The 17,418-nt window shown below is 38.4% G+C and overlaps 1 protein-coding gene across 4 annotated transcripts in view; it reads left to right on the top strand.

The window, feature by feature from the left end:
• GLCCI1 (glucocorticoid induced 1) overlaps positions 1-17,418 on the top strand; it is a 58,385-nt gene that overhangs the window by 2,323 nt on the left and 38,644 nt on the right. The window lies entirely within an intron of this gene.

Here is a 17,418-nt window from a genome sequence, read left to right as displayed (position 1 = left end):
GCAATGTTTTGCAAACGAGCAAAATGTCCCTGCCAGTTATGCGTGGAGTTAATTTACCCTATACAGTATCTGTGCTTATGCAGATGACCAAATGGGTTCTGTTGTAATCTGAACAGAGATACTTTATAACTACTCAAAAAGATCATCTGTTTATGCAGAAGTTTTTGCATGCTTGAAAATGGAACTGAGCTTCAGTGGTCTTGCTTCATCCAAGCTCTACTTAAAATTTTAAAGATGTGTTTCCTACTGTGTGAAGTACTAAATGTAGGCTTCCTTATTTTCCTCCCTCTTTAACCTTTGGAAAGTGCTAATGGGAAACTAGGCAAAACAAACAAAAAAATAGGTGCATATGAATAGCGATGTTATTTCATTATGGGAACCTGGAGGAAAACATTGTAGTGGTGCAGTGTATAAAGGTCTATGCTTAAGGTGTATGGAAGAGAGAGAAATGTGGGCAGTTACCTGCAAGCAGGGAAAAACACTGCAAAGCTGTGAAGTATTTTATTATTACACATTAATTTTTTGTTGGAGGGGAAACTTTAATTTTAGAAAGTGGTTCCAGGCTTCTTCATCTGTGGGCTATTTTAGCCTTAATAAATCAGACTGTAAATTAGTACCGAATGACTTTTCTGTCATTAAACTTGCTTGAGCTTGCCTCATGGTGAACCACGTTAGCAGCATACATGGCTTGATTTGGTTTAATTGAGTGCAATGTATAAAATCATAAATGGTCCGTCAAGAAATGCACCCTGTAATCTGTATGCGCTGCGAGGAATTTGTTCCCCCTCCTCCAGGTCAAGCCAGCTGCTGCTGCAGAAGCTGACATCCTCTAGCAAATCCTGAATGAATGAATGAAAACAACGTGATCGCCCTAATAATGACCACAATTGCACACGTCAACAGCTTTATTTTACCAAAATACAGGCACCATTTTCTAGCAGGCGAGGGTAATAAGATACCCTGTTTCTTCAGTCCTGCAAATGAAGAAAGGTTACCAACACCCCCCCCCCCTTCCCCCCCAAAACCTAGAGCTGTTTTTACACTATTTGGAATATAGTTGCATGCCATAGGGCAGGATTTTGTCTTTGTTTCCCTGCTTGTTCTTAGCGTTTTAGTACATGATGTACAGATAATAAAAAGGATGTTTGTAGTCTATATGGTGATGGTAGTATATAGAAAACTGATGGCTGAACCGGAGGACTGCTGCAGTAATAATGGAGGACTTGAGGAAGAAAAAGAATGTTCTGTTTTCAAACATGGACCATCTTGCTGTGGCTTGTTAAACAATGTGCTACTCCAGCTATTTATAGTTGTTATCAGTATGCAAGTCTTGGGGGAAAAGCAGCTTGATCAAGTTTTTCTGTCAGTTTTTCAAAACCTTTTCCCACTGCTGTAAAATGTGAGCTTAGGCTCTAGGTATAATCCTGTTGTTTTTCTCACCAGTGCAGGAGGTCTGTTTGTCTTTGGCTCTGCAGTCTGATTTGGGTTGTTTCACAAATACGCTTGTGCTGGAGACTGCTTATGATTCTGATGGATAGATGTTTTTCTCTTCTTAAGACACCTGCCCCTTCCCCACCTCCTTTCAGCCTTTTCTGGTATAGATTCCTTGAATTGGCTATCCTGCTGTGGAAATATTAGTGAATTGCCAGAGGTTCTTTTTGTAAAGCAGATTTCTGTGAAAACACTCCAGCTTTGAGTCTCTACAGGTCAGAGCAACTACCACTGCAGGCATTGACATCACTACATGAATGAAAGCAGCATGCTCTGTTTCTTCTCCTATCAACATCTTTCTCTCCCTTCATTCTAGGATGCCATAAATGTTTTTGTTCTGCAGCAAAACCTTGTGTATTGAGAACTGAAACTTTCAAGAATTTGATGATGTTTTCTTTAGGCAAATTTGGAGATTTGTAGTTGTTAGGAAACCATAGGTGCCAATATTTGTATTTAGTTAGGATTGGTACTGCATGAATGAGAAATCATGAATGCTATATACCAATTTCAAGGTGCTAAAAAAGGAAAAAAGAGGGGAAAAAACTTCTGATACTGTAGGATAAACCTGCAATGTGTGAGTCTTCTCCTTTCCTCTTTTTAAAATGTGTTTATTCCTTACTAGTAGATACATTTTTATAGCCTGTATTCATGTTTTGTAGAGTTGGCAATGTAAAAAGTGTCTGGTTAAATGTAACAATGCATGTTTTTTTTAGAGGGAATATAACTGATACATCTCTGATAACATAAACATACTGTCAACAGAATGTGAAGCTGCATGGTTTATGACAAAGGGCATTCAATAATCCAAAAAAAACCCCATGGACAGGTCAAACAAAACATGTTAACTTGCTAGTGAACACTTATGTTTTACAGAAAAAGAGCAAGTTGTTCTTTTTTGCCTTACCTGAATGAAATCAGTAGTTTCTGTTATTAGCTAAAGTGGATTGTGTAAGTATGAGTGGGTTTCCTGTTCAGTTTGTTTTTTCACATGGTGTGTGATGTTTTGTCTTCAAGAAGGTGTAAATGACTTCTGTATGTTTCAGGCTCAGTATTGCTGTCATAAAATGCTTTAATTTGTTTAGTGTTAACTCTGGTGGTACTGCAATATTATGCCCCATATTTTTCTAACTTTCACTTACATAGTTTATAGTACAAGCTTACTTCCATATCGAATTTTGGAAGCAAAGGTTAGTTTTTAAGGACATCTGAAAAATACTGTAATCAATTTGGCTGTTAAGGGTTCCCAATATCTTTTGCTTCCCAAAATAGCTCCTGAAGTGTTGCCAACATTAGTAAGAGAAAGGAATTAAAAGAGGCAAAACAATTGTGTAACCCAGTTCTGAGTAGTAAGTATATATACCTGTTGTTACGCTAGTAGATAAAAGGCTAATAGAGGAGTGGAGTAAGACAGGCAATATTGCTGATCTCTAGACTTGTAAAGGGTATCAGTATTTAAAAAAAAAACAAAATTCAGACTTCAAAAGGCAGAACTATTTTAATATCCTGGATTCAAGCCATCCAATATTTTGACATCATAAGCATTTATATCAGAGCAAGAAAATCTTTCCTTTATTTCTAACAAATGTAGGTAAGGAAGTAATTTTTGTGACGCTTCCTATTTCCTGATACTTGAATAATAGCAGTATTCCCATAATTGTATGGCCAAAACAGTTTTGCTCCAGCTTTGTCCCTCTCTCTTCCCAAAATAGCTTTCATTGGAATATAATACGGAGAAAATAAGCGTTGGTTAAATTTGAATCAGTTGTCTGGAACTCAAAGGCTTTTTAGTTACAAGCTTTAACATCACTGTAAATGAGAATAGTATGTTAGATGTCATTAATGTTTTGTAAGACAAATTAATTGAATTTCTATCGGGTGTTAAAACAACTGCAGGAAAGAAAAACAGGTATTTTCTCCATTGAATCTTAATAGCAAGGCATTAGCTATTAAGAAAGCACCCCCCTGCCCCATGGAAAAAATAACTTATAAAGTATACATATATCTCTGTTTAAAATAACTGCCTGATCTTTAATTCTTATTCTTTGGATGTAAGCAAGTGTTAGTGTTACATATGGCTAAACTGAAGTTGCTTGCCAGCATTCATGCATAGTAAAACAGTGGCTGATACTGAAATTTGGTTTCTGAAATTCATGGTTCCTGTGTTTTGTCCATTTCTTTCCCATGGTGGTGGGGTGAATAGAGGTTCTTGAAGTGTATCTTAAAATGCAGTGAGGGTAGATCAAGGGAATGTGTCTTGGATTCTTACGAAAAACTCAGTGTTTGCCAAGTATATACTGATACATAATGAGTTGCTAAAATTCACAGTGGAAAGCTAGTTATTTTTAAAATGGGCTTTATGTTACTACTGTAGATATAATGAAAAAAACCACAAAACTGATGCAGTAATTCTGGAATTTCAGTTCAACCTCAACTTGAAAGCAAGAGCTGTAACAATGCAAAACCTATTGGAAATCAAGTGTATGCTCATGAACATTTCAGTTTAAGTAATTACTTGAAAGACTTTTTTTAATGGGGTCTTAATTAGGTAACTATTTTAATCTGAAGAAGGTAATAGTGTTTGTGTCCCGTGTCATCCCCCCCCCAGTGATAAATGAAAGTTTCTTTATTAAATTGGTTGGCAAGATCTTAAGTGGAGAAAAATGCTGCCAGCACTTGACAAGATAGTTTTCCATGGATTTAGCATATATTCAGGAAAAATGGTAATATAGTAGGGTTTAAATATCAACTAGATTTTTTACAAAAAACATCTTTTATTGATGAAACAAAGGACTGTAGTAAAAATGCAGAACTAGAAAACTTTGCTCAAGACTTGAGATAGTTAACTGTGTTAATGATCTTGCTTTAATGTTAATATTTAAATGCATTGAGTTCTCTCAGTGCAGTCTCCCATGTAAACCTGTAGTGCCTAAACAATGGCTTAAGGCATTTTCAGGCAAATAAAATAATATTTACATCTCATCATCGGAAGGGGTACATCCACAGTGACTTGTCAGCCTGAGATTATCGCCTTTCCCTCATGTCACCATTTTTAAGGTGTGGGCAATTGCAGAATGAGGAGAATCAGAGATTAGAGTGTAGGAAAGTAGGTGTTTATACTTAATCTAATGCTTACATTTTGAGTGTGTATTTACCTATTCTCCCAAATTAGATGGTTTTTCAGTTATGTTCTTCATTTTCCCCCTCCTGATTCGGCTCAAGTTCACCACCACTAATTTGTATTATGACTATTTTTGAAATGGGAATTAAGTCCTAAAGCTTGCAAGTAGCTGGTGGGTACTGAAAGGGATCACAATTTGAGACTTCTGCAGTATGGATACTACACAGAGTATCAAGATACAGTGTGTAATACCAATCCTTTCGAAGGGCAGGCCAGGCTTTCCAACTCTTATTTTTCTGAAGGATGACCTTGTCCATGGAAACATTCATGGCTGAAACTGAAATACATGCTCTGTCAGGAGCCCTTCCCAGCAATCCCAGCTGTGTGAATATGCACCAGGGGCCAGAGCTGTTCCCTTACATGGTCCCCTTGGACTGTGTGGTGATGACTCTGCTCAGACTATGTCTACTGCTGTTGGTAAGAGAGAAGAGGGCATGTAGCTACTGGAAGTCTGTCAGGGATGGAAACCCAGGAGGCCACGTGGGGCTGTGCTGGGGAGTACACTGGGCCTGCTCTCTCTGGCACTGTAGTACTGCCTCTGCCCTGGTCCTGTTCTTTCCGCTCTGCACCTTCCCTGCTCCTTTGGTGTCTGCACCACTTCTTACTAGCTGCTGCTGCTGCTGTGTCCTACCAAACTGTTGACTGTCACGCCGTTAAAAACAGATTAGCTTTCTCTGACGGGGTGGGGTAACACAGAAGGTGTGGGTGTCTACACTCAAGCAGTAACTGTTTTCTGCACAACTTGTAAATGGGGGTTAACCTAACCAGTTGGTGTTAGGTCAATGGAAGATGGTTTTGAGGGGAAGTTTTAATTTTTTGTAGTAGTAGAGCTCTTAATTAGCTTTCCATATTAGATATTGCTGCTTTAAAGACAACCTACCAGGAAGTATGTATTATAAAATGTTACAAGCTTGGATTTTGAAACCTTAATGCAGAATGCTCTATTAGTTAGACCTTATTTAGTGTTGCATGTGCCCTAACAATAAACAATGACACAGATGTTGGTGTTTATAAGGATTTAACTTTTACTGCTGCTACTGTTAAATTGAGGAGTAGCTGTTAGCAGTGAGTATTATTCTCTGAAGCAAATACAAATGAGTGATTAACAGCACTGGTTCTTATATGCCACTTGTTTTGCACAACCTGAAACTAGTTCTACCCAAAATACTCGCTTTGTTTCCTCTTTAGGAAGAATGTGTCTTGTTTTGCTCATAAAAGTGGTGACTAAGAACAGTACAATAGCAGTTCCGTCATGTTTTTTGAATAATCTAAAATCCACTATAGAATACTCTCTTCGTACCCTGCCTGGGTTTAGTCTGAACTGGAATAATAATTTTTAAGTGTCCCATTCCCTGAACAGTGCAAGTCACCTGTTTGAACAAGGTTAGTTTCATCTTCCTTTCCTGAACTCTCACCACAGGCATTAAGCAAGGAGATTAGTTGTAGACACACTTCTGAATTTCAGGAATTAACACTCATATCCAAGTGGCTTGACAAGTCATTACAGGATCACTGCTATTCATACTACAAACTTGAAATTAATTTCTGTAACTATATGAATTTAAGTTTTTTTAGTTTATAAATCTCTATTGGAAATGTTTTATGTAACAGTACCCACTCGGTTCTGAACAGATTTAAATGTATAGCAAAACGGGTATTCTTATGTTTTGTGCCTTTTAATCTCTGGTGTATAGTGCCTATTCTGGACATAGAAACACTTCGTGAAAGTTGGCTAGCTGGATTACCTGCATATCTACGTTTTTAAAGAAGGCTTCATTGTTAGAAAAAACTAAACATTTTAATAAAGGTGCTTAGGCTACAGTACTAAAAAAACCACCAAACAAACCCAAACCAAAGCACACAACAACAACAAAAACCCCAAACCACTACTAATCTGTTGACAACTGTCAGCATTTGGGAACCAAACTGATATGGAAATAATGTGTTCTTACCAGAAAACAAATTCTGGTTATTCAGTACTCTGTCACTAGATAATTCTATTAATTCTGGTCTGCAGAAATTAGCCTGTAAACACAAAGCCCACTCCCTCAAAGTATGAGATGCAGTCAGCCATTAACTACTTGGAAGTGACAGAAATGCCCAGGTTTATGAACATACAGTTTGCAGGGATAGCAGTACGGTTGGTCTCATTAGATGAAGTGCTTGTACCCATGCTGGATCAGAAATGTTGCTGGATAAACCTTGAAAATTTTGCACTGTGTTCTCAGAACTCAGGCCACTGAGGCACATAGCGTGGAGGAGCCAGTAAGTAGCTTTACAAGACCTATGGGTCTCTGTAGGTATTTGACATGGTTACACTACCATGTCCTCTGCACATCGTGGCAGAGTTCATGAGCCAAGCAGGACTAGAAGAAGCTGATGATTATAGCAGGTATCGGTGTGGTGTGGTCTGTGCTCTGGAAGGGTTTGGTGAGTGCAGTTCTTGCACATGGAGTCAGTTTAAATTCAGCACCGCTGTGGTGGTTTGACCCTGGCTGGATGCCAGGTGCCCACCAAAGCTGCTCTATCACTGCCCCCTCAGCCAGACAGGGGAGAGAAATACAATGAAGGGCTTGTGGGTCAGGATAAGAATGGGGGGAGTCATTCACTTATTGCTGTCATGGGCAAAACAGACGAGTTAGGGAAATTAGTTTAATTTATTGCCATTCAAATCAGAGAAAACACCTTCCCCCCCACCCCTCCCTTCTTCCTGGGCTTCATTTCACTCTAGACTTTCTCTGCCTCCTCCCCCTGAGCAGCACAGGGGGACAGGGGATGGGAGTTGTGGTCAGTTCATCATATGTTGTTTCTGCCACTCCTTCCTCCTCACACTCTTCCCCTGCTCCATTGCGGGGTCCCTCTCATGGGGGACAGTCCCTCCACAAACTTCCCATGGGCTGCAGTTCTTCACAGACTGCTCCAGCATGGATCCCTTCCATGGAGTGCTGTCCTTCAGGAACAGACTAATCTAGTGTGGGTCCCCCAGGGGGTCACAAATCCTGCCAGCAAACTTGTTCCAGTGTGGGCTTCCTACAGGTCACAGCCTCCTTTGGGCACCCACCTGCTCTGGTGTGGAGTTCTCCACAGGCTGCAGGTGGAGATCTGCTCCACCATGGATCTCCCGGGGCTGCAGGCCTCACCATGAGCTTCACCAGGAGCTACTGGGGAATCTCTGCTCCGGCACCTGGAGCTCCTCTTGCCCCTGCTTTTCCTCTGGCCTTGGTGTCTGCAGAGCTGTTGCTCTCACATAGTCTCACTTGTCTCTCCTGCTGGCACAAGTATTTTTTATTCCCCCTTCTTAAACACGCTGTCCCAGAGGTGCTACCACCATTGCTGATTAGCTCAGCCTTGAGCAGCGGTGGGTCCATCTTGGAGCCGGCTGGCATTGGCTCCATTGGGCATGGGGGAAGCTTCTGGCATCTTCTCACAGAAGCCACCCTTGTAGCCCTCCTGCTACCAAAACCTTGCCATGCAGACCCAACTACACCCACGTGTTAGCTAATCAGTCTTTCTGGAGTCTGGAGCCATGGGAAAGTACATTGCAAAACCAAAGTGGCTTTGCAGTGTTGACTCTGTGCAGTTAGGTGTTATACCTCCATATCCAGTATGTCATGTATTATTATTAAAAAATCTTTGTTATACATGATACCTTCACTTTCTGTTTTTCAAAGTAATGGGAGAGTTGACTTGCTCACTAAAATTGAACCCAGATTTATGCTGAGTGTCCTAGAACAGGTTTTGAACAGTGCGACTCTAAAAATACTAACTGCTGAAGAATGCAGTATGAGACTTGCGTTTCCACAGTACTTGGGAAGCTGCCAGGTTAAAGGGGAAGCTGTCTTCACAGAAGTAAATATCTGTTCAAGGCCTTAAAATTTTCATTCTTAACTGTTAGCTGTGTTTGCTTATTGTGGCAATTGATAGGGGAATACCCTTACTCATCCTTTCTCTTGTACTCTGATTTCTGTGGTATTTCACCTTCAGTGGCTCCCTTGTTGTACCAGATACCCTGCCCTGGATAATAATCTTTGCAATGTTTTCTTCCCCCACAAAGAAACCATAAAATACATTTGAAATACTTGATGTTCTTTTCAAGGGGAACAGAAGTAGTCCTAATCTGAAAGGGAAGAATTTCTCATGGGCAGAAATGTAATTAACTCATGCGTGTTTAAAAGTATTGTGTATTTGAGAAGCATCCATACAAGGAAATGACCGGAGACACTTACTCAACTGGAGAGGTTGTCCACACTGAAGATCCAAATAACTTTTGGGCATTACTGTAGAGAGAGAGATGCTCATGCTTTCGAACCAAGTTGTACTGAAGTGTGTAGTCTATATTTTGGTTAAAATACTAATTTTTGAAACTGTTGTGTACATCTACCTGAATTTATTCCAAAGAAAGAGTTAGCCTATAAAGATGATCAGTCTCTTGCGATTTTATTTAGTGGTGTGTGTAACCTTTAATATGAAGTTGGAGGATGCAGGGAAATCTCTTGACTGCAAGAATTATAGTAATAACTGAGTTCGGCCACATTGGAGGTTATTACCAAGTCTGACAACTCAAAATTTGGGGGAAGCAGAAGAAATGGGTGTGCTGGCACTGTATATACGATAAATATTACATGTTTTATACAGCTAGGCCTTTTTTAATCATGCAAGTTTACATGCATATACAGCAAAGCAGAAAATCCTACATAGAAGTATGTTCTAAAATTTTTAAATCCAAAGTAAAGTGTCAGATTTTAGAAGGAAATAGTTTGATAACTTGGCTAAACAGGGTTTCTCTGACTTGAACATGGAGAGAATCTGTTTTAATGAAAAATGTTAACACTATTGGAATCTTTCAGACATGAGAAAAACTCAAGGATGTGATCTGATTTCGTGGACATGTCTCAGAAAGGCTGTTAGGAATAAGCAGTAAGCCCGCAAGAAACAGCAGGAAAAACTAAAAAAAAAAAGTCACATTATCAATAAAAAAGTGAATCTTAGCTGAGAATTGTTAAAACCTGAACAAACTTAGATTTTGCATGTTTTAAGACAGACAATAAAAACACACAAACAGAAAAATAAGGAAAAAGTAGTTGCAGCCATTTGGTACCAAGAAAAAAGAGATTAAGCATGATATGAGGCTGATATGCTGGGATGTATGGTTTCAAAATCAAGTCCAAGGAGTAGTGCAAAAATCTCAGGGGAAACGGCACAGATAATTATTCAATGCTTTGTGCTCACTGGGATGAAGTATCAGCTTTCAATAAGGATAGTAACTTTTTTAACCCAGGAAGATTAAAAAAATAATAATGGAGAGGGTAATTTGTAGTTGGGAATTACCAAGACTAGAATAAATACAGATTGCATATTTTAATAAAGTCAATTCAGTGATCTTCATTGTGGGATTCTAGAAAAGCCTACTCAGAAGTTCATGCTTGCCTTCAGATTTCTAAGGTGAGCTCCTGAATGGTGACGCCAATTGAGATTAGATCCCCAAGTATAGTAGATAGGATGCTGATGCTTTTGAAAGGTGAAAAATGTTGAGTCTAGTTCATAATATAGAGATCTATTCGTCTAACTTAAGCTATAGGTGAAACTTTGAAAGAAATTCTAAGGGATGGTGGAAAGCAGGGAGAAATGTTAAAGTGCAAAATGAGCTTTCCAGATTGTGTCATTCTAACCTGATGGTTTTGATAAGAGAACCGATTTTCTAGGTGGGAAGTAGATTTTATCTGCTTAGGCAAATTTGAAAATTAGGGTGATGAAACAGTTGATGAATTTTGAGAGGTTTAATAAGTATGCAGGAAGATTATGCAAGAAGAGTTGAAGGACCTTGGGAATTGAAATAATAAAAAATGGAGGTTTATGTATGTGAGGTTGTACTTGAGCAGAATATCTTTTGCTGTAAGGGGGGAGCATGTAATTTCAAAATGCTGGAGGGTAGAGTTGGGTGATGGTGGGATCTCTAAACTGCCCACATGAAGTGACTGAATAAGTACTGGGCACAGGTCAGGTCTTGCACAAATGAGCAACTTGCCACACAGGGGCCTGCTGAGGCATCAGCTGGGATACTGCGGCTTTGGTGCTCCACGGTTTAAGAAAGGCAGAATCAAGCTGAAGCAAATTCAGAGGACAACTGCTAGGTTAGGGGTTTAACCATGCAATGATAAAAATAAAAAATTACTGAATAAAAATACAGTTGCTTTGCTTGAATCCAGGTGAGCAGGAAAAGCAGTGGAGAGGTGGGAAGGAAGAACTGTAAGTTAGTGTTAGGACGTGAATGGGTGGATTGATTTGACAATGGGAAAGTTTATACGGAAAACTTGAATCTATCAGAAAAAAAAAAATCTTCCTGTATCATTTTTCCAGTAGGAATCATGCGGCCAGAATACTCAGGTGCTGTAAGACTAGTTTGTCATATGTTTTTAAGTGATTATGTATGTTTTGTCAGTGATGGCTGAGAACTCAGCTCCTGATTTAGGAAGTTGTTTCTAGTCCTTTGTTTCTGTGACTTAACTGATAATGAAAAGATGATGTATTTAATCAGCAAAGTTCAGCAGCCTGATTTAAAAAATCAGATTTAATCTTGTTTTACATTTCTATTTTTCAGGTTTGTTTTTTTTTCAGAAATAAAAATTGTTGTTTAATATAATTAGCTCTATTTAGGAGAGTGCTTTCTGTCTCTGGTCATTGATGATTGTTACAATGGCATCGTATAGTCGCCCACTGTGCATTGGTTACAGTTCTTTGTGTATTTTGATTGTGAAAATGGTCAATCATACCTTCTGATTTTTTAAGGTTTTTTCCTTCAAGATTTTAATTATTAATATACTGGAAGAAAAAAACCCAACAGCTTTAGTGCATTTTTTTTCTCCCAGTTAATTTTTGAATATTGGATAAATTTATCATTCAACAGATATAAATTAATGAACTAAAATGAAGAAAATTCTCTGTACCTGCAGGAGTACACGAGAGTCAGTGGATAGTTGTGTGTTTCAATGTGCTCTTTTTCCGAAGTATTTAGCTGCTGTGCTCCAATCAATTTTGTTTTAACTTTTTAAAGTAGGAAGATTTTTTTAGATACTTTTATTAAATGATACTAAGTTTAGGTATTTGTGTAAGTTTGAAATAATAACCTTAAAAAGAAAAATATATTTTAAAAATGTAAACTACGTAAAAATCTGAAAGGTTTGGAATTAGTGTTTTACCTACCTGGTGTCCTGTTAGAGTGCAAACGTGTAGGTTACATCTGTTAACAAAGCAGGCTTTTGTGATACTGAATGCTTCATCTTTTGTATATAGGTCCTATACATGCCAGCAGTAATCTTTGTTAGAAGAATAAATTAGCTTTAGAGGGCTGAAACTTTATTCCTTATAGTTTGTTTACTTTTCTTACTGAGATTAGAGCATTCTTTCTATGCTTGATCTCCAAGGATAATGTTGATTTTAAGCAGGAGAGTTTTGCTCTGAACAAAATCTGACTTCTGAAAGATACGTGTAGTCACATTTTACTTGACCTGCAGTTTGGTGGAATAGGGGTGTGAGGCAGAGAAGGTGTTTCAACATTTATGCATAGGCAACCAAGATTTTGAGTCAACTGTACGTTCAATGAAATTCTTGTGCCTACAGATTAATTGATCTGTTCGTCCGCATATCTGTAGCCTAGCCCAGTGCAGTGTGTTCCTGTGCAGTTAGGTGAGTAGAGCTGTATGTCCTTGATGAGTCATGCATAAAACCTCCTTGATGGAAGGCAATGCCTTGATCTACCTGTTGGATTCAGTGACTAATCAGAAGACCTCTTCCCCTTCTAGATGGCTTAGTCATGGCTATAAAAGATAACTCAGTACGGTTGATACTCAAACCTCTTACTGTGGGTCTTTGTCTACAGTTTCCCTTGGAAAGAGCAAGCAACACGTTTCCATTACGATTTGTTTCCCCAGTACAGGCTACCTCTTGTATTCATAGACTTGCTGTCTCATGCAGTTTAGTTCTCGTAAGCCTCGTCAGGTACAAAACTGAATTTGCCCTGACTACCAGACTGTAATATGACCCATGTAGAAGACTCTTTCCCCTCTTCCCTGTCCCTTCTTCCTCCCCTGAAGAATCTTGGGTGTAGAAAGCACATTCACGGACCTGGGTCTCTGGAAAGATTTCAGATCTCATGAAGTGGGCTGCTTACTGCTTGTTCAGTTTGGTTGTTGGAGCCTTGGTTAGGCTGTTCCGTGCCTTTTTGTTGGTCACTTCAGTGTTAATGGATAATGAGAAGAAATTAGAGTCGATTGTCAGTCTGATCAGAGTAGTTACTTCAGAATGTCACACACACACCCCCTTTCATTTTTAGTCATCCTCTGTCTTGATTTCTAAAAACTGAAACTTGGGAATAATTTCTGAAATTGATACAACAGTGTGGTGCACATAATGAAGACATGATTTATGGAACTGAACATACAGTATTTTTAGAGATCTGTCAGAAGGTAACTTAAAATGACTGTCTCTTATTATGTACTCTTAGAAATATCCTTTTAGTAGCAAAACACTGAACTGCATTTTAAGTGTTTGGAAAAGCTAGTATTTTGCTTTGGTTAAAGTTATTAACCTGTTTAATTTGAAATTATTGAAGGAAAAGTGCAGTAACTTCATATTTTTTCCTGTTCAGTTGCATATTAAGGTGTTGGGGGTTTTATGTTGCTATTTGAAATCCTGTTTTTTGTTGTTTTGTATGAACAGTACATGGCAAACAGTATACTCTTTGTTGTTCTGTACCGCTCTAAACTGTTGATGCAGTCAGTCATTCAGCCACTTTGCAGATTGGGTCAGAAACAGGTCCGTCACTCACCGGCAACTGAGAAGTGTCTTTTAGGCCAATAGATCTATCCTGTGGAGTAAAACTTCTAGGGATCCCAAATCCCTTGTTAATCTCTTTCTTAAGAGATTTTAGCTCCAATTACAAGAGGAAAGCCGTCTTGAGAATGAAGACTGAAATATTTTTTTGGACTGGTTTCTAAATCCCCATTATTCCATCCTTTTCCTCACAAAGTCAGAGGCAGATTCTGAAAATAAACATATACCAGTTTGGCCATCTACCTACATAATCAGAGCAGGAAAGACCTATCAAATACATATTCAGGAATCAGTACAATATCACTATATACTTGCTTAAAAAGTCAAACGAACCCTTGACCAGACTCTTCAGAGACTGTTCTTGTATCTGAAAGTCTGCCTCTGTAGTACTCAAAGGATCATTGTCAGAAGCAAGCATGAGCAGAGGTATTGCTTTCCGTGCTTGTAGAAGATGTAACAGAAGAGGGGACTTTTGACTAGATACGTATGGAGCAGTAAGTAGCAGCAGCTACTGCTGTGGTAACCATGACCTAAGTGCTGGGCCATCATTCTTAGTAGTCGTCGTGGGTCACCATTCCTTAAAATTCAGCTTTCCATTTCTATTTTATGATTTCCCAAGCTGCGTTCCCATGTACTTCTTTATTTAAGACATTGATATAGGCACATCTGAATCATTGTTTTTGTAGATTGTTGTAAATCTGTTGTAGAAATGTCCTAGAAATATCTGTTACTCCTTCATAATGTGATACCTATTCTGTGTCTCCTTTGAGCCAGACTAGAACTTTGACTTTGGGACTCTTGAAAAGAGTCTTAGGCAGACTAGGTTATCCATCAAAGTGAGTCCTTTCAAGAGTCTTTGGTATTTTTGGAGAAAATTCTTTTGAATTTAGTATTTATTTCCTGGGTAAAATCTGAAATTTCTTAGGAACAGATGAGATGTAAGCTTGGGTCTCATTTCACTAGTAGCTCTGAAGGTGAACCAGAAGATTCTGCAGGATGCCAGCAACTGAACTGAGGACAATGTTTCATGAAACTTTGTGGGGGAATTTAGTGCTGATATTTTATGGTGTCATGACTTGGCTGTTTTGGGTAAAGAGTTTCAGTTATAGATGAACTTTCAAGAAAAACAATGAAGTTACTACTGTAATCTAGTTTTAGGAAAGAATGAATTTTATTTTTATTTCATGTTTTTCACTCAACTCGAGAGGAATCTGTGTCATCTGAGAAGTTCTCTTGATAATTTTAGCCTCTTAAAGCTGGATATATCCATGCAAGGATGTGAATGGAAAAGTTTTGGCCAAATTTGAACTGCATCTGCTAACGACTGAAAGAGAGATGTGAAGAAAAGATGCTGACAGATGAGCTCTGGTGGATTTAGCTGAAGCAGTTTTTATAATGGTACCAATGCTAGCTGTCAATTCTGCTCTTGTGCTGCAGGTGATTTTCCTCATTGCACGCATGGCCGAAAGCATTATTTAAGCTAAAATGGACTGTGAACATGGCTTTGAGATTATGTGCAGGTTAGCTGCCTCTGTTGGATGGGAAGGCAATCTCTTCATTTTAGAGTTGTAGCAGATGGTTTTGTTTGAGCCCTATGTCCTTTTCAAAAGAGCTGTCATGTGTTAGTCTCTTACCTTATTACATTTTGCTGGCAGAGGAATGGAAACCTTTTTTCTGTCAATCTAGGTGGTATAACTAGAATTCTTTTGGCTCTCAATGCAGCATGCAGAACCATAATTTCATGATTTCATGCAGTTTATTTTAGTTGATTCCTGCTGGGAGGTAGGATCATGCCGAATTTCACCAGCTGTAGTATTCAGATGGACCCTTGTGTCATTTTGCGTAACATGATTTGTATCTGGAAATGTGTAGCGATAGCCTTTAAATACATGTCATTAAAACTTGGTGTATTTAAAATAACACATGAGGTATTTTGGCTTCCTGTGAGCATAACATCTTGCTTTCGTAATTTCTAGCTAAATTTTTCAGGTTGCTTAAGTGCTGTGTTGCTAAGTTTACTTGTTCTGGAGGTAGAGCTGAGCTCCTTGTGAGGTATGTCACACATCTCTGAGGAAGACAACAATCATTTTGACTTACTGCTGTAGTAAAATCCATTCATATACACTTTGATATTGTCAGATGAGGTATAGTCTGAAACTTGGGTAAAATCAGTCTGTAATTTTAGAAGTTTCTGGCTATTGATGAAGTCTTTCTGAATGCTGAAGTCTGTTGGCTAACTTCAGGAGCTGTTGCAATGCTTCAGATGTCAGATGGTACTTGCTGCTTCTTTTTGTTTTGTTTTGTTTCTTTTGCTTCTGTGAGAAAACTGGAGCATGAGGTTTCCATCTGGAGAAAGTGATTTGGACCGGAGGAGTAGTGAGGTGAGAAAAGCAAAATTAAGAAAGAAATCCTGAGAGCAGTTTTAATATTTAGAAAACTGTTTAAGCTGATCTGAGCCACCAATGTTGTGGTCCAGTTCAATGCTGCTCTCTGTGGCATCCTGTCATCTTTAAGTATATTACTGTACAAGACAGTTTGTCAAATGCTAATTTGTAAAAAAGTTCCTTCAATTTTCATGCTTGCAAATCCTTTCTCTTTTATTTTTTATGACCTAAGGATATATCATAAAAGGGTGAGAGCAGAAATTGCTACTGAACAGACCTTGACACTGCTACAACCCTGTTCCCTCTGGCTCTCCTGTGGTTGTTTCTGCCCATTATATTATGCCAGTTCTGCCTGTAATGAGGAAAACCGTGTATTTATGTCTTTTGGAGGGTACATTTTAATTTTCTTTAACTCAGTAAATCACTCTGCTAGGTGGGTTCACACATCTGTGAGCATGCCAGCTCCAAGTAGGTGGAAGGAGCGCAGACAACAATGGAATAGAGTTGACATGAAATTAGCATTAACTTGGATTGGTTTGTGCAGTTGAGGAGTGGTTTGTTTTCTGTAATTCAAAGAAGTACTGAAGAGTAGTATGGACTTACAAGAGTGCATCTTGAACTTTTTTTTTCTTGGCTTTAGGGTTTGACAGTGTCCTGCAGTCTGCTTCCAAGATGGCCATGGAGAAATATAAATGTAGTAACTTCTGGTGGTAGTTAGTTGTAATGGAGTTATGTTGAGTTATTAATGTTGGGATTGCAGTTGCCTGCCTTCTCAGTGTAGAACAAGACACTGACCTTAGTTCAATCTCTGGTTGTATATATTTTACTTGTGTGGTTTGGGCTTGTATTTTGTTGGGGTTGTTTTGCAGCAGGCTTTTTAAATTTAAAGTTTGCAAAAGTATGCTTAGTCCTTATGTCCTCATTTTCAGACATTGTTTTACCACTTTGTCTTTGCATGGTGTCTAACTTGTTGTAAAAGTTCTTTTTTAAGAACATACTTAGCTACTTACATATTTAACAAATTCCTGATAAGTTTTTTCTGTGTTATACGTATATTTAGTGAACAGAGCCTTTGGAGAAATTTTCAAAACTCAGGCTACATGAGAGAGTAGCCTTGTGCCATAGCATGACAGTGAAGGCTGGAAGAATGTTTTGTAGGTATGCATGCACCCTTAAGGTACACTTGTGTTTCAGTGCAAATGTAAATACTGGTTTGATGTTTAAAATTTGTCACCTTTATTTTGGATTTCAGGCTCCTTTACTTTTAATAGTGCAAAAATATTTCTTAAATGTAAATTTGTCACAATTGGAATCCTATGAGGATAGATCTGTTTGAAATTGCAGGGATTTGATTTACAGATAAGGCAGTCAAAACAATTATATTCTAACAAAGGCAGTATTATACACTGTCATGCTTCCAATTCCCAGTATTATTTAGAACTCTTCACCTAATGAGCAGCTAATATGTTTCAGCAGTTCTAAATTTCTCTAAAATGGTCTGGTTTAATGTTATCATGTTTATACATCATACCATAA

Source organism: Falco biarmicus, chromosome 4, assembly GCF_023638135.1.
Source record: "Falco biarmicus isolate bFalBia1 chromosome 4, bFalBia1.pri, whole genome shotgun sequence".
Classification (NCBI taxonomy): Eukaryota; Metazoa; Chordata; class Aves; order Falconiformes; family Falconidae; genus Falco; species Falco biarmicus.
This window is presented reverse-complemented; position numbering and strand designations above follow the sequence as displayed.